The 24,435-nt window shown below is 44.7% G+C and overlaps 1 long non-coding RNA gene across 1 annotated transcript in view; it reads right to left on the reverse strand.

Moving 5' to 3' along the window:
* Positions 1 to 726: 726 nt before the first annotated feature.
* LOC140737516 (uncharacterized) overlaps positions 727 to 24,435 on the reverse strand; it is a 67,573-nt gene continuing 43,864 nt past the window's right edge. The window contains exon 3 of the long non-coding RNA XR_012101187.1: positions 727 to 1,582. This is a non-coding gene — a long non-coding RNA (uncharacterized lncRNA). The remainder of the gene's footprint in view (positions 1,583 to 24,435) is intronic.

The following is a 24,435-nucleotide window of genomic DNA, read 5'->3' on the forward strand; positions in this document are numbered from 1 at the left end:
AGGAGATTTACAAGGATGTTGCCTGGATTGGGGAGCATGCCTCATGAGAATAGCTTGAGTGAACTTGGCCTTTTCTCCTTGGAGTGACGGAGGATAAGAGGTGACCTGATAGAGATGAACAAAACAATGAGAGGCATTGATCGTGTGGATAGTCAGAGGCTTTTCCCAGGGCTGAAATGGCTAGCACAAGAGGGCGTAGTAAGTACAGAGGAGATGTCAGGGGAAAGGTTTTTACACAGAGAGTGGTGAGTGCATGGAATGGGCTGCGTGGCGGTGGAGGCAGAAATGATAGGGTCTTTTAAGAGACTCCTGGATGGCTACATGGAGCTTAGAAAAATAGAGGGCTATGGGTAAGCCTAGGAAGCTCTAAGGTAAGGACAAGTTCGGCACAGCTTTGTAGGCTGAAGGGCCTGTATTGTGCTGTAGGTTTTCTATGTTTCTAAGGCAGGGAAAAAAAATGTTCAGCCATGATTGAATGGCAGTGCAGACTCGACGGGTCAAATGGCCTAATTTTGCTCCTATGTTTTATGGTCTTATAGACTTGAACACTTCATTTTTTATTTTAGTGATGTGCGCACTTATGACATGGTGACATAATGACATACACCATTCACACACTCCTTATGTATAACCCATAATTATGTAAAAACTGAAGACTGTTTGATCAAACAATATATTTACAATATTACTCAAATATTAAATACACACCACTTCTCCCTGCTTAGCTATAAATTCCAACTCAGTATAGAATGCATCTGAACTATATTTACAGTATACTATATAACTAATATATAGACATCCACAGCATAGTAAATTTTCAATTGTTCCATCCAGGCCTATAGATCTAATCGCTGTGGAGGACTTTTTACTTTTGTGGAATAATGTCTTTCCTGACAAGAGAGTCATTCCACTGGGTAAGTATGACTTGTGGCTGAGAAACCATCTCAGGTTCTGGGACCTCCTCCATGGTGGTTGGAGAAGTTGATGCTGGGACTGCAGAAAGTTGTCTGGCTGCTCTGGGCACCTTTATGATGGGCATGTTGGCATGCCAGATATCGCATGGCAAGCAGCTTGATCTGCTGATCTATCCCAAGGTACCAGGCAAAACTTCAAGCCAATGCTTTCATTTTGATCATTCCTAGATAACCAGCCTGTAGCTCCTTCAACACTTTCGCTCTCAGCTTGGGTAGTATAATAACTCTCAATCCCCACATAAGGCAACCTCTGTCAAGGGAAGTTCATCCTGGTGCTGGTAAAAATGGGGGAACTGGAATATTTTCTGCACACTCCAGTCATTTTGGGTTGTTACTTAGACCTGAGAGAGTGTGGGGTCTTTTCTGGTTTCCCTTTGGATCATCTCTGCCGTCATAGGGAGACTTTAGATTTCCATTACGGAGAAGACGTCAAGGGAAGTGTCCTCTTTTCTATATTTTTTCAGGTATTTCCTTTTCCAATGGCAAATGGGACAATCCATCAGCACTTCCATGATTAACCATCCTTTTGAATTTGATCTTATAATTGTGTCCTCCAAGAAACAGAGCCCGTCTCTGCATTTGTGCTGCTGCTGTTAGTGGAACATCCTCTGTGGATTGAAAATGGACACAAGTGATTGATAAATCACAATCCGAATCAGAATCAAGTTTAATATCACTAGCATATGTCGTGAAATTTGTTACTTTGTGGTGGCACTACAATGCAATACATAATAAATATTGGAAAAATTCAATTACAGTACATATATGTTTATTAAATAGTTAAATCAAAAATAGTGCAAAACCAGAAATTGTTAAAAAAGTGAGGTAGTGTTCATGGGTTCATTGTCCATTTAGGAATCAGATAGCAGAGGGGAAGTAGCTGTTCCTGAGTCGCTGAGTGTGTGCCTTCAGGCTTCTGAACCTCCTTCCTGACGGTAACAATGAGAAGAGGACATGTCCTGGATGATGGGGGCCTTTAATAGTATACCCTACCTTTCTGAGACACCGCTCCTTGAAGATATCTTGGATACTATGGAGGCTAGTGCCCATGATGAAGCCAACTAATTTTGCAACTTTCTGTAGCTTCTTTCAGTCCTGTGCATAGCTCTTCCCGCACAGAATGTTCTCCACAATACATCTGTCGACATTTCAAATGTGTTTTAGGTTACAAACCAAAACTCCTCAAACTTCTGATGAAATACAGCTGCTGTCTTGCCTTCTTCATAGCTGCACCAATATGTAGGGACCAGGTTAGGTCCTCAGAGATGTTGACACCCAGGAACTTGAAATTTTTCATTCTCTCCACTTCTGATCCCTTTATGAGGACTGGTTGGTGTTCCCTCATCTTACCCTTTCTGAAGTCCACAATCAGCTCCTTGGTCTTAATGACATTGAGTGCAAGGTTGTTGCTGCAGCACCACTCCACCTGTTGGTATACTAATATTGTTGTGGATTGGTTTGTTAGAGCTGTTGGGAAGAGTTTAAATTAATTTGGCAGGGGGATAGGAATCGGAATGAAGGGACTCAGGATAGAATGGATGGTGAAAAAGCAAAGGTAGCGTGCAGTCAGACTGTCAGGAAGAGCAGGTAGATGACAGGATAAAATTGCAGCCAGCAGGGTGAGTATCATGCACTAGGGATGCCGAATCAAAAAGGGGTAGCAAATACAGTACTCAAAGTGTTATATCTCAATGCACAGAGTATTACAAATAAGGTGGATGATAAGGTGTATTTAAGGCAGAGATTGATAGGTTCTTGATTGGACACAGCATCAAAGGTTACAGGGAGAGGGCCAGGGAGTGGGGCTGAGGAGGGGAAAAAGAAATGACGTAACAGACTTGATGGGCCAAATGGCCTAATTCTGCTCGTATGTCTTATGGTCTTACATTTTGTTCTTGTACAGTCTCTTGTCTCCATCTAAGATTCTGCCAACAATGGCTGTATCATCAGCAAACTTATAGATGACATTTGTGCTATGTCTATCCACACAGTTGTGGGTGTAGAGAGAGTCGAGCAGTGGGAGAAGCACACATCCCTGAGGTGCACCAGTGCTGATTGCAGCAAGGAGGAGAAGTTATTACCGATCCTCACAGATCGTGGTCTTCCGGTTAGAAAGAAGAGAATCCATTTGCAGAGGGAGGTACAGAGGCCCAGGTTCTGTACCTTTTTGATCAGGACTATAGGAATGATGAAATGCTGAGCATTAGTCAGTGAACAGCATCCTGACATAGGTGTTTGCATTGTTCAGGTGACCTAAGGCCACATGAAGAGCCACTGAGATCTGGTCTGCGATAGGCAAATTGAAGAGTGTCCAGTGGGTTGATGATCAGTAATGAGGGTAAATTCTCTCCCATACAATGTGATACAAAGGCTATGGGCCACTGACTGTACCTATACCATAACGCAAGGCGTCACAGGCAAGCTTCACTGGACAATGTGGATCATAATGTGTGAGTACAGTGTCTGACATCACTAATTCCTTTGCCTTTGGGAAAGCCACCTCACGCTCCTTTGTTCATTTCCATCTCTCATTTCTCAGTAAACTTGTGTTATCCTTGTGTTTCAATGGCATGACCATAGCAAGTGAGGCTTGGTTTAAAAAATTCATACTTGTTGTGTTGTGCTCTGAGCCCATAATTTCCTAATCTTTCTAACACTGTCTTGAAATTTTGGAGATGATCCCTTGTCATCATTACTGTTAACAATGAAGTAACACTGAGTGCCTGGGTGCATAGCTTCCTGCAGAGGCTACTCCAAAAACAAGCCTATTATAGCGATATAGCAATAAAGTCCTTTGTGAGTGTTTATGGTGAGAAATACTTTGGACACATCTTCCATCTGTAGGTAGACCTCAGCTAATTACACTTTGCGGAAGTGTTTTCCTCCAGAAAGGTTTACAAAGAAAACTGTGTTCCTTTCCACCCAATGTACTCAGCAAAACTGACACTTGCTTTCCATTGGCTGTTTCATTTGCTTAGAAATACAGTTTAATTTGCTCAGTATACATCACCCAGTTATCTTTCCTGCAATTGAATGCATCGATCTTTCCAATGCAGCCAGCCATCTCTACTTTTTATTTATTTATTATTATTATTGCCTGGTACTCACTGTTTACGTGAACTTCATTGGTTTCCTGTCTTTTTTTATCTTGACCATCTCTCCCCTTTTCCAAAGAAACTACTTGCTGCACTTTTTTTTAACTCAACCATTTCTCTCTTCATGTGAAGAAATCATGCTGCATTTTTTTAAAAAAACATGACTGTCTCACTGTGCTTGAACTGGTAGGTCGTCATATCCGGTTCTTTTTAAAACTTGCTCACTGCCTCTGTTATGTTTTGTAACCCCAAAACATGAAACTTATCAAAAGAAATACAAAGAGCCAGAGATAAACATGTATGCACCATTTTTCATTTTAGTGAGGTGCGCACATATGACGTGCTGGCAAAATAACATAAGCCATTCACGCACTTCTTACATATAACCCGTAATGAATTTTGTAAGCAATATATTTATAGTATTACTCAAATACTACTGAAATATTAAATACACACTGCCTTCTTTTCACACTAGCATCAGGCAGGGGGAAGAGAAGCTTCAACTTCAACGCCACCAGTTTCAAGAACAGTTACTTCCCTTTAATCATTCGGTGTTGAGCTAAGTGGCAAAACCCTAGTCACCACTACAGTTCAGTAACTGTATGACCACTCTGATTACCTTGCAATCAAATGGAATGTCTTTATATTTTCTGTTCTAGTTTTATTTTTCTCTTGTAAACATTATGCAACAAGGATAGTGTCTGGTCCTGGTGCAGATCAGCATTGGCAGGATGAGTTGTTAAGATTGTTGCAGCTCTAAAGGATTAATTTTCATCTGAAGTTGTTGCACTGAAAATGCTGTAGTTTAATTTAGAACTTGCCAGCAGGTCAGAACTGCTGAGTATGGTGTGAATCACAGGATTGTTTTGGATACCGATGAGTTAGCTTGGTGAAGGAGGGAAGAAACATGCTGGCAGCTGCAGTTAATAGTCTAATGAAAGCAAAGTTATTGCAAGTGGTTGCAATAGTTCTTAGAACTGTAGGCAGTAGCTGTTGATCTTAAATCACAGCACCTACGTGCAAAAGACAGGCAGTATTAGTCTGCAACATGTTGGAGAACACTGGGTGTAGGGAACAAACATAAAACTCAAACAGTTTGAGTTTAAGGGCGCTGTCTTGACAGGACTAAAGGGTAGCCTAGAGGCAAGTAACATGACTCATAAATCATTCATCTCTTATCTGGAGAGGATGGAAATGTTTTTATGGCAAATAATATTCTAGAACTGTGAGTCCATATCAAGAATGCACAGGCACTTACATTGGAGTGAGGGACAGAAATAAAGGAATGAATTTTATCACAGCAATTAGCTCTGACTCCATACCCACTAAATTTGCATTTCTGCAGAGAATTTGAGAAACTGGAATCCAGGTCACCGCTATTCACTCTAAGTAGGATACTCCAATAATGTTCATACCTAAGAGGGATAAAATGAGCTGGTTTGTGGCAATTACAAGGTAACTGTAAGTAAGAGAGCTGAGATATCCCTTGCTGGCATCCCAAGATTTGTACACTGAGCTGAACATATTTCAGGGCCACCACAACTATTACATATATTTTGGGAAAAGGCAATTATAGATTTCTCTTTCTGCAATAAGGAAATGGTAATTAATAATCTTCTTGTATAGAGTCCTTAAGGTAATTATGATCATAATATAACAGAGGTCTTCAGCAGTTTGATTTTTACACCATTAATGTATTGTTTATCTGTATGTGCATCATATGCAGGTAGGAAATAAAAATTAGAGTAGGATTTTTTTACTTAAATCCTTTCAAAAATCTTCAAAGGATAAAACCATGAACTACAAAATGATTGGCATACACTCTGACAGAATCATTATTGTCTTCTGCCAAGTTGATGGGATTGTCAAAGGACAAATGGGAGAAAAGGGCAAATTTTTGATACTTTAAACAAGCTATCATGAAACTAATACAAATCATCATTAGTGATTAACAAGTTGCATTAAAATCAGTATGAACTTTAAATTTATGTGGTTTAATCTAAAACTTGGATCTTCAACCTAAACAAAGATGAAAGTACAAGGGAAGAGTTGGCTGTGATTAATGAGGAAAATTCCTGAGTGGTATTGATTCAGTACTCCAGTAATATTGTAAATATATTGCTTCATTAAGAATTCTTTATTTGTTTAATAATTAATTGCAGGTTATATGTAAAAGTACATGAATGGCGTACAATATCACGCCACCACGTCATAAGTGAGTGCCTCACTTAAAGTAAAAAAAAGTACACATGTATATTCCTGGGCTCCCTATGTTTTTCTTTCAATTAGTTGCTGGAGTTACAAAATATGACAGTGGCGATGAACAAGTTTCAAAATGAAACCGAGACAACTCCCTACCTGTTGGAGTGCAGCACAATTTCTTTGCAAGGGGAGAATGAGACATTCGCGTTTTAAGAAAGAACACAGCACATGTTGCTTCAGAAGGGGACAGAATCAGTCAAGATAAACAAAAGGCAGAAAACGGACGAAATTCTTGGGATGATAAACAGTAAGTACTGGGTGATGATAGTATCACCTAAAACAAAACAAAGACGGCTGGCTACATTGGCAAGATAGACACACTTGGATGCACAAAAGAAAACTGGCTGATATATATTGAGTGAATTGAGAACTACTTTGAAGCAAATGAAATATCCAATGAAAAGTAAGTGCCAGTTTTGCTGAGTGCAATAGGTGGAGGACCATACAGTTTGCTCAGAAGTTTAACTCCTTCATCAAAACCATCCACAATGAAATTTGCTGATATTGTGAAAGAAATGCAGGAATATTTAGACTGAAATAATTGTTGATTGCAGAACACTTTAGGTTTCATAAATGGAATCAAAAGGAAAGGGAGTCCACTTCAGCATACATGGCCGAATTGAAGAGATAATCTGAGCATTGTCAGTTCAGTAATAGGCTCAGGGACCTAAGAGACCACTGAGTTTGTGGAATCCTACAAGAAAGCATTCAGAAACAGCTCCTAACTGAAGCACAACTCACATTTAAAAGAGAAGATGAAATCACTGTATCAATGGAAACAGGAGATAGAGATGCAATTGAGCTGCAGGGTGTCATGAAATTGACCATGAAGAAAATTGCAATGACTAAACAGAAACTTGCCTGACTAAATGAATTGTGTTACTGTTGTGGTAGCGGCTCATATACGCCAGACCAATGCAGGTGTAAAGGCAAAATTTGCAGGAAGAGCAACAAAGTACAGCACTTACAAAGAGCATGTTGGGCAGACAAAAAATGGCTTGCACAGGGAAAAGAAAAAGATAAAAATCATTGCAGTTTCAAAAAGAGCTCTGATCTATTGATAAAAGATCTGATAACAATGAATGTGAAGCAGGACTGAGTAACCTTAACATTTAAAGTGTGAAAACTGCAAGAGACAAGAAACATAGCTTACACCAGAAATGAATGGCAAATTTATTAAAATGGAATTGAACGCTGGCTCAGCTGTTTCAGTCATTCCACAAAATGAATTTGAATGGCATTTCAAAGATACTGAACTGAAGCCTGCAGATATCTAACTAAGAGCCTGTACCAGAGAAAAGATAACTCCTGTGGGAATGGCATTCATAACAGTGAAATACAACAGCCAGCAGACCACATTGGGTGGTATGTGATAAAACAGGAGGGCCTGCGTTATGAAGCCATGATTGGCTGAGACACCTCCAACTTGATTGGAGATCCATCCACCATTTCCATGCCACATCTCCTGCAAAAGAGTCAACTGAAGTTGAATTGAGAAAGGTATTGGATGATGCCACAACAGTGTTCAAGGATGGATTGGAAAATACAATTATATTAAGGGTAAAATAGTGTTAAATGAAAATGCCATACCAAGTTTTACAAAGCCCATGTGGTTCCTTACACCATCTGTAATAAAGTAGCCAGTGAGCTGGATCGCATGGAGGCTGAAGGCATTCTGTCCAAGGTTGACTGGTGTCTATGGGCAATGCCAGTTTTCCCAGTAGCAAGAAGGATGGGTCTGTCAGGTGAACTTAAGGCCAACAGCAACCCATTACTGAATGTAGATCAATACTCTCTGCCCAGGATAGACGATATCTTTTCTGGAGAGAAACACTTCAGCAAAGTGGACTTTGATGCCTACCTACAGATGGAGATGGAAGAATATTCTGAAGTTTTTCTCACCATAAACACACACAAAGAGTTTTATCGTTGTAATAAGCTTATTTTTAGAGTAGCGACTGCACCTGCACTCTGTCAGAAAGCTACAGACCAGGTGCTGTAAGGGTGCCCAGGGACTCAGTGTTACCTGGATGACACATTTTTACTGGTAAGAATGACAAGGATCATGTCCAAAATCTCAAAACAAAGTTAAAAAGATTAGAAAATTATGGGCTTAGAACACGGTGCAACAAGGGTGAATTCTTTAAACCAAGCATAACTTAACGTAGTCACAACATTGACACACAAGATTACACAAGTGTGCTGATAAAATTCAATCAGTGATGGGTGCCCCAAGGCCAACTGAAGTGTCACAGTTTAAAGGTTTCAAAGCTACATTTAATGTCAGAGAAATATATACAATATACATCCTGAAATGCTTTTTCTTCACAACCATCCATGAAAACAGAGGAGTGCCCCAAGAATGAATGACAGTTAAATGTTAGAACCCCAAAGTCCCCCCCGTTCCCCCCTCCTGTGCACAAGTGGCGGCGAGCAACAATCTCCTCTCCCCTCCACCTACAAATAAAAAGCATCGGCACCCGCCACCGAGCACTCAAGTGTGAGCAAAGCAACAGCAAAGACCCAGACTTGCAGTTACCCCAAAGACTACTCGTTCACCCGGTATTCAACATACCACAGGCTCTCTCGCTCCCTGATAAGGGAGAAAGAGATGTCTCCGTTTTCACAGTGAGCAGGGATACATAATAAATAACTCGCTGGTTTATGATGTTAAAAGTCCGCCACATCACTTTTTTTCGAACTCTGTGCCTAAAGATCACAAATCTCTGGGCACACAGCCACAGATATTCCGACTCCCCCAATGACACACGGGTCTCCTGCCGTGACACCAATCCTCGATCCGCCCGTCTCCAGAGCCCCGAGATCCCGGACTCTTAGGCCGAGCCCTTGGCGTGCCAAACAACGGCCAGTTGTGAAACCCTGAAAGCGGGTCCCATTCCCGCAAAGAACCGTATTCAGCGCATAACTCCAGGTCAGGGTCTTGAAAGGGAAAAATAAAGATACCAAAGAGGGAAATATAGCTGTTTCTGAAGATGCAAGCAAAGCAGTTGCCATTTAGCACCATTATCACTCCACTTCCTCTCCAGTTGCAGTACTGTTTAGGATTCATCAATTACTATGACAGGTTGCTGCCAAACCTGGCTACTGTGCTCCTCCCTTTGAACTTATTACTGCAGATCGGGAAGAAATAGCAATGGACAAAGCTATATGAGGTGACTTTCCAAAAGAGAAAGGAAATGGTGACATCAGACACTATACTCACACATTACATTCCACACTGTCCAGTGAAAGTTGCCCGTGACACCTTGTCTTATGGTATAGGTACACACATTATGAGTGATGGAGGTGAACACTCATAGTCTTTGCATCATGTTCCTTTACCACTGCAGAGAAAACTTGTACACAGATTGACAGAGGCATTGAGTCTGGTTTGGTATGTAAAACACTTCAATCAGTACTTGCAGAATTCACCCTCATTACTGATCACCAACTACTAGTGTCCTTTTTCAACTTACAGAACACTTTTGCACTAACAGCAGCAACACAAATGCAGATTTTGGCCATGTTTCTTGGAGGACACATTTACAAGCTCGAATTCATGAAGACAACTAATCATAGAAATGCTGATAAATTGTCATGCTTAAGAAAGGAGGAAGGCAGCAGAAGGGAAATTATAGACCAGTTAGCCTGACCTCAGTGGTTGGGAAGATGTTAGAGTCAATTGTTACGTATGTGGTAATGGAGTACTTGGTGACACAGAACAAAATAGGACAAAGTCAGCATGGTTTCCTCAAGGGAAAAAGCTGCCTGACAGACCTGCTGGAATTCTTTGAGAAGATTACAAGTAGGATAGATAAAGGGGATGCAGTGGATGTTGTATATTTGGACTTGCAGAAGACATTTGACAAGGTGCCACACACAAGGCTGCTGACAAATTTAAGAGTCCATGGTATTACAGGAAATTTACATGCATGGTTAGAGCATTGGCTGATTGGTAGGAGGAATAAAAGAATCCTTGTCTGATTGGCTGCCAGTGAGTAGTGGTGTTCCGCAGGGGGCGGTGTTGGGATCACTTCTTTTAATGCTGTATATCAATGATTTAGATGATGGAATAGATGGCTTTGTTGCCAAGTTTGCAGATGATACAAAGATTGGTGGAGGGGCAGGTAGATGAGGAAACAGGTAGGCTGCAGAAGGTCTTAGACAGATTAGGAGAATGGGCAAGTAAGTGGCAAATGAAATACAATGTTGGAAAATGCATGGTCATGCACTTTGGTAGTAGAAATAAATATACAGACTATTTTCTAAATGGGGAGAAAATACAAAAATCTGAGATGTAAAGGGACTTGGGAGTCTTGTACAGAACATCAGAAAGGTTAACTTGCAGGTTGAGATGGTGGTGAGGAAGACAAATGCAATGTTAGCATTCATTTCAACAGGTCTCAAATCAAGAGTTGAGATGTGATGCTGAGGCTTTAAAAGGCCCTGGTGAGACCTCACCTTGCGTATGGTAAACAGTTCTGGACTCCTCATCCAAGAAAGGATGTACTGGCATTGGAGGGTATTCAGAGGGGGTTCACAAGAATGATTCTGTGATGAAAGGGTTATCATATGATGGCTCTGGGTCTGTACTCACTGGAATTCAGAAGGAAAAGGGATATCTCATTGAAACCTTCTGAATATTGAAAGGCCTAGACGGAGTAGATGTGGAAAGGATGTTTCCCACAGTACAGCAATCAAGGACAAATGGACACAGCCTCAGGATAGAGGAGAGTCCATTTCAAACAGAGATGTGGAGAAATTTCTTTTGTCAGAGGGTGGTGAATTTGTGGAATTTGTTACTACAGGCAGCTGCGCAGGCCCGTTGTACTTAAGGCAGAGATTGATAGGTTCTTGATTGGACAGGGCATCAAAGGTTATGGGGAGAAGGCTGGGGAGTGGGCTGAGGAGGGGAAAAATGATCAGCCATGATTGAATGGTGGAGCAGACTCATTGGGCCAAATGGCCTAATTCTGCTCCTATATCTTATGCTCTTATCGTTTACCTTTGCAAAAGGAAATACCTGAGAAATTAAAAAAGACACTTCTTCTGACGTATTCCCCCAAGGCAAATTGCTAGTTCCCTATTATAGCAAAGATGATCCAAATGGAAACCAGAAAAGACTCCACTCAGCCTCGATCTACATAGCCACCCAAAATGGCTGGAATGTGCAGCAGAAATTCCAGTTCCCCCATTTTTACCAGCACATTAATGAACTTTCCGTTGACAGGAGTTGCGTTATGTGGGGATTGAGAGTTCAGACTGAGATCTAAAGTGTTGGAAGAGCTACATGCTGGTCATCTAGGTGTGGTCAAAATGTAAGTGTAGGTTTTTGTAAATAAAACAGCAGAGACATTTTAAAGTGCAGTTTGCACTCAGCGCAGACTTGGCAGTCCCTGGTCATTGTCCTGATTTCCTCAAGGGAGTAAGGCAGGTTCCGGGCTTTCACGAAATGGAAAAGCTGGGTGACCCCCGGGTGGCAAAGATCTGCATGGAGGGCATATATTGGACAAGCTGCGTGCTGGCACATGTTCCCCAGGATAGGGCATCAGGGGGCTCATTGAGCCTTCCAGGCTGGTACAGGATGTCATAGTTGTAGGTGGAGAGTTCGATTCTCCACCTCAAAATTTTATCATTTTTGATTTTGCCCCGCTGTTGGTTGCTAAACATGAACGCAACTGAGCACTGGTCGGTCAGCAAGGTGAACCTTTTGCTGGCGAGATAGTGCCTCCAGTGCCTAATAGCTTCCACTATGGCCTGGGCTTCTTTCTCCACCGCGGAGTGCCGAATTTCAGAGCCTTGAAGGGTACGAGAGAAGAATGCTACCGGCCTTCCTGCTTGATAGAGGGTAGCAGCCAGCACAAAGTTGGAGGCATCACTCTCTACTTGGAAGGGAATGGTCTCGTCCACCGCATGCATCGTTGCTTTGGCAATGTCCCCTTTAATGCAGCTGAAGGCTGCGCAGGCCTCAGCTGAGAGGGGAAATGTGGTGGACTTGACCAGGGGGCGGGCCTTGGCTGCATAGTGAGGGACCCATTGGGCGTAATAGGAAAAGAAGCCCAGGCACCGTTTGAGGGCTCTGAGGGTGGTGGGAAGAGGGAGTTCCAACACGGTCAGGGTCAGGGCCAATGACCCCATTCTCCACGACATACCCAAGGATAGCAAGTTGGGTGGTTCCAATCACACACTTGTCCCTGTTATAGGTAAGGTTAAGAGCTTTAGCTGCTTGGAAAAATCGTTGGAGGTTAGTGTTGTGATCCTGTCAGTCGTGACCGCAGATGGTGATGTTGTCCAGATATGGGAACGTGGCCTTCAGTTGGCACTGGTCCACCAACCGGTCCATTTCCCTCTGGAAGACAGAGACACCATTCGTGACACCGAAGGGGACGCGCAGGAAGTGATAGAGCCTGCCGCCCGCCTCGAAGGCGGTGTAGGGGTGGTCCTCCGGGCGGATGGGGAGCTGATGGTAAGCGGATTTCAGGTCTATGGTCGAGTACACATTGTACTGAGCTATCTGGTTGACCATATCCGCGATGCGGGATAGGGGGTACGCGTCAAGCTGCGTGAACCTATTGATGGTCTGGCTATAGTCCACGACCATCCTATTTTTCTGCCCTGTCTGAACAACGACCACCTGGGCCCTCCAAGGGCTTGTGCTTGGCTCAATGATCCCCTCCCTGAGCAGCTGCTGCACCTCTGACTGAATGAAGGCCCTGTCCCCCGCGCTGTACCTCCTGCTTTTAGTTGCCACAGGTTTACAGTCGGGGGTCAGGTTGGCGAACAGTGGTGGGGGAGGGATTTTGAGGGTGGAGGGGCTGCAAGTGGTGTCAGTAGCGCGGCTGTTGGCATGGTGTTGGGTGGGATGTGTGGGTTGGTGTGTGTGTGGGGGCAGCAGCGGGGTATGTGACGAATTCCTACAGAACTGAGGATTTCTGACAGTGATTGGTGGGAGGGGCCCGTCATACTCCATTGTCACACTTTTCAGGTGGCTCTGGAAGTCAAGCCCCAATAGCACAGGGGCACACAGTTGAGGCATGACCAGTAATGTAAAGTTTCAATATTCTGTGCCCTGCACCACTAGTGTCGTTACATAACCCACCGGATGTCTGTTGTCTGTGACCCAGAAGCCATGGCGACCCTCTGGCTTACCGGCCGTGTCACAAGTCCACAGCGTTGCACCATGTCCAGCTGAATAAAACTCTCAGTGCTGCCCGTGTCAAACAGGCAGCTAGTCCTGCGCCCCTCCACCAGGATGTCCATCATTGACCTTGCGAGCTGGAATGGAGCGCTTTGGTCAAGGGTCACGGAGGCCAGAGTTGAATCGCTGTCTTGGTCCGGCGCGGTGGGGTGCACGGTAAGCACCCATGGGTCGTAGGCGGTGCAAGGTGGTGCCGACCAAGATGGCTGCCCCCATGCCTCGCACGTGGCGCTGCTCGACCCCGCTCGCAGTTTGGACTTACAGGCCTTGGCGAAGTGGCCCTTCTTTCTGTAGCTGGAGCAGGTAGCTTCTTGGACCGGGTTGTGTTTTCAGGGGTGCTGCTCGGGGGTAACACTTCACAGACTTGCGACTGGCAGCAGCCGAGATCGATTCACCGGCGGGTTGTGGGGTCTGTGGCGTCCATGGGGCCAGCGGGAGATCGCGCGCCTGGACAGCGTCAGCATTGTGCAGAGCAGCCTCCAGCGTGTTGGCCAGCTCGATCGCCGAATGTAAGGTAAGATCGACTCGTTCCAGCAGCCACTGGCGCACGTACACTGACCTGATCCCCGTAACGAAGGCGTCTCTTACAAGGAGCTCCACATGCTGTTCCGACGTCAGCCAGCTGCAATCGCAGGCCCACACGAGTGTCTGTAGGGCCCGGACAAACTCAGTGCTCGACTCTCCTGCCCGCTGCTGCCGTGTCGCTAAGCGATGTCTTGCGTAGACAGTGTTCACTGGCTGCAGGTACTGTCTTTTGAGGGCGTCCATCCCGCCCTGGTAGCTCGGTTGGTCCCTGATCATGGAGTAGACCCGTGGACTGACCCTGGAGAGGAGAACCCTGCGTATCATGGCAGGATCGGTCACATGAATCTCCTCCAGGTACGATTCGAAGCATGCTAGCCAGAGTTCGAAAGCGTCGCCGGCTTCCTGGGATTGAGGGTGGAGATCCAATCTGTCGGGTCGTAAAATGCTCTCCATGTTTTAAAATCGCTGTTAATAAAATTGATGCACCATCAATAACTCTCGGAGACTGGAAGTGAACGATAGGCTTTTATTAGCAGCAAAAGGGAGCACGACATGTCGAAGACTGAGGGAGGAGCAGTGCCCCAATCACCTTTATCCAGGGGTCTGTGGGAGGAGCCACAGGAGCAGTCAGCAGAGGGGCGTGTCCAGACAGGTATACATAGTTTATCATGACGTCAGACCAGCCTCTTAAATTGAACCACAACTCAATGTCAGTAGCTGTGAATTATGCATTGATTTCCACCCATTACATTACCCTATCAAGCACCCCCAGGAACTCACTAAAACCAGCGTTGTGAGGCTGTCCAGAGCTCAGAGAAGCCACCCAGCTCGGATACGGTGTTCCACAGGTGGAGGAGAAGCAGGTGCCTCTGGCTTGTCCAGAGGTGTGTCGACACGCACATGGTGATGTCCTGATGCCAGTGGCATGGCAGCGGAATCCTCCGAATCTTGGTGGGCCGGTTTAAGGCAATCTACTGAAGTATGTTGAGGTTTACTTCTATCTATGAGGTCTTTTGTCTCGGTTCCAGAACATGGATCGGGCCATTGTAAGGGAGCCTACGTGGATTTTATTGTGGATCATTGTGCACAAAAACAAACGAGGTGGAATGTGGGTCAACAGGAATCCAAGAGTGCTGTATGCCAAGATGGAAGGTAGGAATAGGTGCAGAGGAATTGAATTCACTGGGGCCAACCAGGTGGTCATGGTATCAGGAATGAAACCACCTGGCACGTGTAACATGTACCGACTCGGATGACTGCAGGTCCTCTTTTGGAGCTTTTCTGAGCCCCAGCAGGACCCATGGGAGTCGACCATGCCAACACTCATCCATTAGGGCAGCCCTCAGAGCAGCCTTTAAGGAACGGTGAAACCGCTCACATAGGCCATTGGACTGCGGGTGATACGCCATGCTGTGATGTGGCCTAAAGTTGAGGTTCTGGGCCATTGCAGACCAGAGGTCTGAAATGAATTGGGAACTGTGGTCAGAGAAATATCAGAGGGGGCGCCAAACCCAGCAACCAAGATGCTACTGAACTCCCGAGCCATGTCTGTGGCCATCGTTGATGCTGGAGGGATGACTTATGGCCTCCTGATGGTATGGTCCACCAGAGTCCATGGTAAGAAGGTGTGTGAAACCAGGGGAGGGCATCAGAGGCCCAATAAGGTCCACATTGACGTGGTCAAACATGTTCAGGGATCTCAAAAGGTGCCAATGGCGTTGAACATGACGGTTAACTTTTGCCCACTGGCACTCCACACAGGCTGCAGTGTCAATCACGCACGTCCTTTCTGACGCCGTGCCACACAAACATTAGTGGAACCAGTTTCTGTGAGGCCCTCTGGCCCGGATGTGTGAAACCATGAATGAAGTTAAATATAGTATGCCTCCTGTTTACAGGCACTAAGGGGCGAGGGGAACCGGATGAGACATTGCACATAGAGAAGCCCCAGTTTACTCAAATTTAATGTCAGCCCACAACCCCATGACTGCTGCTCGGTAAGCCCGGATCTCTGGGTCGGTAGCTTGATCAACTTCCATGCCGGCATAGTCAACCCCAATGGGTACGGACTCAATGGCTGGCTGTGAGAGGCAATCGGCCACGGCATTATTTTTCCCATGATATGTTGTATATCAGTTGTGAATGATGATACGTAGGCCAGGAGGTGTTGCTGCCGTGCAGACCAAGGGTGTGATACTTTGGCCATCGTGTACATGAGGGATTTGTGATCGATGAACGCTGTGAAATGGCGGCCTCCTAGAAGAAAATGGAAATGGTGGACAGCCAGATGGAGACCGAGAAGCTGACAGTCAAACGCGCCACACTTCCTTCCGGGGGGCAGAACTGCTGGCTGAAGAAGCTGAGCAGCCACCACACGCCTCCGACCAGCTGTTCGTGCACAGCACCCACAGAGTAACCTGAAGCATCGGTAGTAATGGTTATGGGTGCATTGAGGAGTGAGTGTGCCAACAGGGTCACTGTTCGTGCACAGCACCCACAGAGTAACCTGAAGCATCGGTAGTAATGGCTATGGGTGCATTGAGGAGTGAGTGTGCCAACAGGGTCACTGTTCGTGCACAGCACCCACAGCGTAGCCTGAAGCATCGGTAGTAATGGCTATGGGTGCATTGAGGAGTGAGTGGGCCAACAGAATCGCATAGGGAAGATCTCGCTTGGTGTCATCAAATGCCCTGGTCATGTCTGCTGACCAGTTAAGTATGTGATAGGGGCATTGGCTTTAAGGGCAGTATGCAGGGGGAGCACAAGTTCAGCAGCTCGTGGAATGAAGTGGTGAGAGAAATTCACCACCCCTAAAAATCAGTCATCGCTCCCTAGCATACTCCTGGCTAACGTTCAGTCTCTGAACAAACTGAGAACTAGAATCTCCTATCAATGGGAGAGAAAGGAATACAATGTTTTGTGCTTTGTTGAGACCTGGTCAATGGAGGAGATAGCGGATCACGCCACTGGGTTCTGGGCGGACGGTCTAAAAACTTCACTGGGAAGAGTAAAGCAGGTGGGGCATGCTTCATGGTCAGTAATGCTTGGTGCGACCCCCGGAATGTGCATGCCCTCAAATCCTTTTGTTCCCTGGATCTGGAGTACCTTGTTCTGCTGTGTAGACCTGTTTGGCTGCCTAGAGAGTTCACAGCTGTTATTATCACAGCTGTGTATATTCCGCTGCAGGCTGATACTGATCTGGCTATCAAGGAAATGTACAAGATAATCAGCCCCCGAGGCTGCTTTCACCATTGCCAGAGACTTTAATCGAGCGATGCTGACTAATGTCTCTCCGAAGTTCTGTCAACAGGTCCAGGTGAGCACACTCAGTCACTGCTACTCTCCCTTCCGCAACGCTTACAAAGCGCTCCTCTGTCCGCTGCTTGGGAAGTCTGATCACTCCTCCATCCTGCTTCTGCCCGCGCACAGCCAGAAGCTGAAACAAGAAGCGGCTATAGTTAAATCCATCCACTGTTGGTCCAGCTAACGAGTCTCCATGCTACAGGACTGTTTTGATGACGTCAGCTGGAATGTCGTTCGTGATGAGGATGCCTCCAGGTTCACAGAAGGGTTCATGAGTTCATCCAGAAGTGCTTCAAGTATGTTGTCTCCCTTAAATCAGTCAGGGTCTATCCAAACCGGAAGTCCTGGATCAACAGTTCCCTGCGCACTGCACTCCACACGCGAGACAAAGCTTTCACTGCCGGTAACCACTATGTACTCAAGAAATGCAACTATGATCCATGCAAAGTCACCAAGGCAGCGAGGTGACAGTAAAGGGACAAGATCTAGACACAACTCTCCACCAACACAGAAGGTCTGCACACTATCGCAGACTTCAAAGATAAGCACGATGGTGCTGCCAACATCGCTGCCTCTCTCTCAGATGGACTAAGTATTTTTTATGCTGGGTTCGATGTTGCCAACACTGAGCCCCCGAGAAGAGCCACTGATGTGGCCTGCAGCTTGGTCATCTCTAAGGCTGAATTACGTAGGTGTTTCCAATGAGTGGACAGCCGTAAGGCTGCGGGACCGGGCGGCATCCCAGGGCGGGTACTCAGGGTGTGGTTGGCACAACTGGCAGGTGTGTTTGCTGATGTTTTTAATCTCTCCCTCTCCCAGTGTAGAGTGCCCTCCTACTTCAAAACATCCACCATTGTCCCTGTACCTAAAAAAAGTAACATGTCTGAATGACTGGCGTCCTGTCGCACTCACATCAATAATAAGCAAATGCTTTGACAGGCTGGTCAAGGATTACACCTGCAGCATGCTACCACCCACACTGGACCCCCTACAATTTGCACAACCGATCGACAAATGATGCAATAGCCACAGCTCTACATACCATCCTTACACATCTGGAGAAGAGGGATGCTTATGTGAGAATGCTGTTCTTGGACTACAGTTCAGCATTCAACACCACAATTCCCTCCAGGCTCGACACAAGCCTAGAGCTCAGAGCCCTCGGCCTTCACCCTGCCGTGTGTAGCTGGATCTTGGACTTCCTGTCAGGTCGCCAGCAGTTGGTAAGAGTGGGCTCTCTCACCTCTGCTCCTCTGACCTGGCTCCTCACAGGGCTGTGTTCAAAGCACCCTCATTTACTCTCTGTATTCCCATGGCTGTGACGCCACCCACAGCTCCAATCTGCTAATTAAATTTGCTGACAACACTACACTGATTGGCCTAATCTCAAATAATAATGAGGCAGCCTACAGAGAAGAAGTCATCACCCTGACACAGGGGGTGTCAAGGAAACAACCTCTCCCTCAATGTTGCAAAAACAAAGGAGCTGGTTATGGACTACAGGAGGAATGGAGACAGGCTAATCCCTATTGACATCAATGGATCTGGGGTTGAGAAGGTGAACAGCTTTAAGATCTTTGGCATACACATCACTGAGGATCTCACATGGTCTGTACATGCTGGCTGTGTGGTGAAAAAGGAACAACAGAGTCTCTTTCACCTCAGACGGTTGAAGAAGTTCAGCATGAGTCCCTGAATCCTAAGGAGACCTGTGGTCTCCTACTGTGAGACAACAATTAAAGTATTGTGTGCAGTTTTGGGCTCCTTATTTTGGAAAGGATACATTGACATTGGAGAGGGTTCAGGGAAGATTCACGAGAATAATTCCAGGAATGAAAGGGTTACCATATGACATATATGTCAAACTCAAGGCCCGCGGGCCAAATCCGGCCCGCGGTGGAATTATCTTTGGCCCGCAAGATAATATCTAATTACTATTAAAGCTGGCCCCAGTAATCGAAGCGTCTATGGCGTATGATATGGCTAATGCTGAGTTTATTCTGGTACCAGGTTTTCAGGGTTTTTAGTGTTTATTCGGCAGTCTTGCTCGGCAGTCTTCTTCATAAGAAACGGAATTTGTAAAGTGAAACACTTTGTAGTTATAGCAGAGACTGAGACACATGAGAGCAGGCTGAAAAAACGGAGACAACGAAAGCTGCGTTCGCACTCGTCCGACTGATCCGGCCCACATGAAGCTGCATTTTGCTCAATCCGGCCCGTGACCTAAAATGAGTTTGACACCCCTGCCATATGAGGAACGTCTGGCAGCTCTTGGGCTGTATTCCCTGGAGTTCGGGAGAATGGGGGGGGGGGATCTCATAGAAACATTCCAAATGTTAAAAGGCTTGAACAGATTAGATATGGAAAAGTTATTTCCCATGGTAGGGGAGTCCAGAACAAGAGAGCACAACTTCAGGATTGAAGGACGTCCATTTAGAACAGAGATGTGGAGAAATTACTTCAGTCAGAAGGTGGTAAATCTGTGGAATTTGTTACCACGAGCAGCTATGGAGGCCAAGACATTGGGTACATTTAAGGCAGAGATAGATAGGTTCTTGATTAGCCAGGGTATCAAAGGGTATGGAGTGAAAGCAGGGGAGTGGGGATGACTGAAAGAATTGGATCAGCCCATGATTGAATGGCGGAGCAGACTCAATGGGCCAAATGGCCTACTTCTGCTCCTATATCTTATGGTCTTATGGACTTTCTATAGGGGCACAATGGAGAGCATCCTGACTGGCTGGATGTGAACTGTACTTCCCTCAATCGCAGGACTCTGCAGAGAGTGGTGTGGACAGCCCAGCACATCTGTAGTTGTGAACTTCCCACTGTTCAGGACACTTACAGTGACAGGTGTGTAAAAAGGGCCTGAAGGATCATTGGGGACGCGAGTGACCCCAACTAAAATTGTTCCAGCTGCTACCATCCGGGAAACAGCACCGCAGCATTAAAGCCAGGACAAAAGGGCTCCAGGACAACTTCTTCCACCAGCCGATTAGACTGATTAGTTTAGGCTGACACAATTTTATTTCTACGTAGTATTGACTGTTCCATTGTATATCTTACTGAACATACTATTTATTACAAATTACTATAATTTGCACGTTGCACATTTAGAGGGAGTTGCAACATAAAGATTTTTACTCCTCATATATATGAAGGATTCCATTCAATCCAATTGAAACTCCTGTAGTTTTTTCGCTGTGCAGAGCAAAGGGAAATCTATAATGGTGATGACTTCTGACGTTTTTGGGTTTCGCATCCTCTGTGGAGTTGCAATAGCTGAGAAAGTCAATGGTTGACAACCCGAACTGACATTTAGCATGGTTAATAATTAACCTGTTTTGGCTTAAGAGCTTGAAAAGTGTGCGGAGGTGACTTACGTGTTTGGATTTGGATGCACTGGAGACAAGTATGTCATCCAGGTAAACAGAAAGAAAATCTAAGTCTTTTAATACAGAATCCATCAGCCGTTGGAAAGTCTCTGCTGCAGTTTTCGGTCCAAATAGTGTGCACAAACTCAAAGAGCCAAATGGGATTATCACAGCTGTTTTAGGAATGTCCTCTGAGCACACAGGCACCCGATGGTAGCCCCTAAGTAAGTCCACTATAGAAAAAGATTAACTTTACAGCTAACCATGCCAAATATTCTTGGATGTATGGAACTGGGTAATGATCAGGGGCAGTGACCTCATTAAGGCGTCGGTAATTGCCACATGGGCGGCAACAACCATTGGATTTAGGGACTACAGGGAGGGGTTATTCAACCGGCATACAATTCCAAGTCTTTGGCAAACTTAGCCTTCGTGGTTGCCAGCTTTTCCGAACCCAAGAAGCTGATAAATAATGGCAATGTAGAATATGAGAAAATAAGCAAAGGGTTTCTATAAGTATACAAAAGGGGAGGGACTAGCAGGGTAATCAGAAACACCTTAAATACCGAATATATATAAATAAATATAAGGAGATGGCAGGTAAATTAAATATTTGCATCTGTCTTATGGAAGAAGTCACAGATGAGTTAACAATGACAGAGTAGCTAGTGCTCAGCGAGAATGAGTGAATGCCGGAAATTAGCATTAGTTAAAAACAAATTCAAGATTTTGGTGAGACTAAAAGCAGATGATTTTATGATCCACATTTAACAGAGGTGAAAGTGGAGATAGTGAGCGTACTGGCTATTATCTTCCAAAATTCTGTGGATCATGAAATGGTTCCTGTAGAATGAAGTTTTTTTAAACGTGACCCTACAATAAGAAAGGAGCCAGGATGACAGCAGCGATCCACTGATCTGCTAGCCTAATGTCAGTCGTTCGGCAAAATACTGAAATCTTAAATAAAGGCTTCAATAGTACAACCGTGGCTGACAAGGGGAGTCAAAGCTAGTATAAAAGCAAAAGAGTACAACAAAGTAAAAATTAGTGGGAAGACAGAGGATTGGGAAGCTTTTAAAAACCTACAGAGAACAACTAAAAAAATCATGAGGAGGGAAAAGATGAAATGTGAAAGCAAGCTAGCAAACAATACGAAAGTGAAAGCTTTTTCACGTATGTAAAAAATAAAAGAGAGATGAGAGTGGATATAGGACTGTTAGAAAATGAGGCCAGAGAAATAATAATGGGGGACAAGGAGATGGCAGATGAACTAAATGAGTGTTTTGCATCAGATTTCACTGTGGAAGATGCTAGCAGTGGGTCAGATGTTGAAGGGTGTGAGGGAAGAGAAGTGAGTGCAGTTACTATTACAAGGGAGAAGGGCTCATAAAGCTGAAAGACCTAAGGGTTCATAAGTCACCCAGACCAGATGAACTGCATCCTAGGGTTCTGAAAGAGGTAGCGTTAGAGATTGTGATGGAATTAGAAATGATCTTTCAAAAATCACTGGACTCTGGCAGGGTGGCAGAGGAATGGAAAATTGCAAATGTCACTCCACTCTTTAAGAACGGAGGAAGGCAGCAGAAGGGAAATTATAGACCAGTTACCCTGACCTCAGTGGTTGGGAAGATGTTGGAGTCAATTGTTAAGGATGAGGTTATGGAGTACTTGGTGACACAGAACAAGATAGGACCAAGTCAGCATGGTTCCCTTCAGGGAAAATCTTGCCTGACGAACCTGTTGGAGTACTTTAAGGATATTACAAGTAGGATAGATAAAGGGGATGTAGTGGATGTTGTATATTTGGACTATCAGAAGGCTTTTGACAAGGTGCCACACATGAAGTTGCTTATCAAGTTAAGAGCCCGTGGTATTACAGGAAAGTTACTAACATGGTTAGAGCATTGGCTGATTGGTAGGAGGCAGTGAGTGGGAATAAAAGGATCCTTTTCTGGTTGGCTGATAGTGACTAGTGGTGTTCCACACAAGTCAGTGTTGGGACCACTGTATATAAATGATTTAGATGATAGAATAGACAGCTTTGTTGCCAAGTTTGCAAATGATATGAAAACTGGTGGAGAAGCAGGTAGTGTTGAGGAAACAGCTAGGCTGCGGAAGGATTTAGACAGATTAGGAGAATGGGCAAGAGAGTGGCAAATGAAAAACAATGTTGGGAAATGCATGGCCATGCACTTCGGTAGTAGACATCAATGTGCAGACTATTTTCTAAATGGGGAGAAAATCCAAAAATCTGAGATGCAAAGGGACTTGGGAGTCCTTGTGAGGAACATCAGAAAGGTTAATTTTCATTTTGAGTCAGTGGTGAGAAAGGCAAATGCAATGTTAGCATTCATTTCAAGAGTTCTACAATATAAGAGCAGGGATGTGAGGCCAAGGTTTTATAAGGCACTTGTGAGGCCTCACATGGAGTACTGTGAACAGTTTTGGGCTCCTCACCCAAGAAAGATGTGTTCGCATTGGAGAGGTCCAGAGGCGGTTCACAAGAATGAAGGGTTATCATATGAGGAATGTTTGATGGCTCTGTGTCTGTACTCGCTGGAATTTAGAAGGATGGAAGGGGGATCTCATTGAAACCTTTCAAATGTTGAAAGGTCTAGACAGAGTAGATGTGGAAAGGATGTTTCCCATAGAGGTGGAGTCTAGGACAAGAGTGCACAGACTCTGGATAGAAGGGCATCCATTTAAAACAGAGTTTTGGAGAAATTTCCTTAGCCAGAGGGTGGTGAAATTGTGGAATTTGTTACCACAAGCAACTGTGTGTGGTGTACTTGAAGCAGAGATTGATAGGTTTTTGACTGGACATGGCATCAAAGGTTACTGGGTGGAGGCTGAGGAATGGAGTTGAGGAGGGGAAAAATGATCAGCTATGCATGAATGGAGGAGCAGACTCGATTGGGCCAAATGGCTTAATTCTGATCCTATGTCTTACCGTCTTGTAACAAATCACCTGGTTAAAAAAAAATTGGGACAACAGGTTCAGCATGGATTGATCAAAGGAAACCTGAGTAAAAAATTGTTTTAGGAAGTAAAGTAGGTAACTGGGAACTAGTGGACATTATGTCTTTCAATATTCAGAAGCTTTTTTTGATAAGAAGGCAGACAGGAGTTTGGTTAACAAGGTTAGATCCTAGGGAGCTGGGGATTATGTACTGACATGACTTGAGAACTGGTTCATGGACAAAAGGCAAAGTATGGGAAACAAATGAATCCTACTCAGGCTGGAAACCTGTGACTTATGAGATGCTTATATCAACAATTTGGAAAGGGAACAATATGTTATATTTCCAAGACTTACAAAATCAAATGGGATTGTGAGTGAAGAGGAAGATGTAAGTAAGATGTAAGGAGATAGCGACAAACTGGGTGAGTGGGCATCCACACAACAGATAGAATGTAACGGGGAAATATAAAGTTACTCACGTTGGTGCAAGATACAGTAAACCAGAATGATTTTTTAAAATAGTGGCCAAGTTAGGTAATCTGGACATTAAGGGGCTTAGACCGATTGGTGCATACAGCTTGTCACAGATAGCCTGCGTACAGATCAGTAAAGCAAACGAGGTGTTGCCATTTATTTCTTAGTGCACAAAATGGAATTGTGGTAGACGAGACACATTCTTAATGAACGGCAGAGCAGGAACAATGGGCCATTTATTCCACTTCACCTCCTATTTCTTCCATTA

The sequence above is a fragment of the Hemitrygon akajei genome, chromosome 2 (genome assembly GCF_048418815.1).
Source record: "Hemitrygon akajei chromosome 2, sHemAka1.3, whole genome shotgun sequence".
Classification (NCBI taxonomy): Eukaryota; Metazoa; Chordata; class Chondrichthyes; order Myliobatiformes; family Dasyatidae; genus Hemitrygon; species Hemitrygon akajei.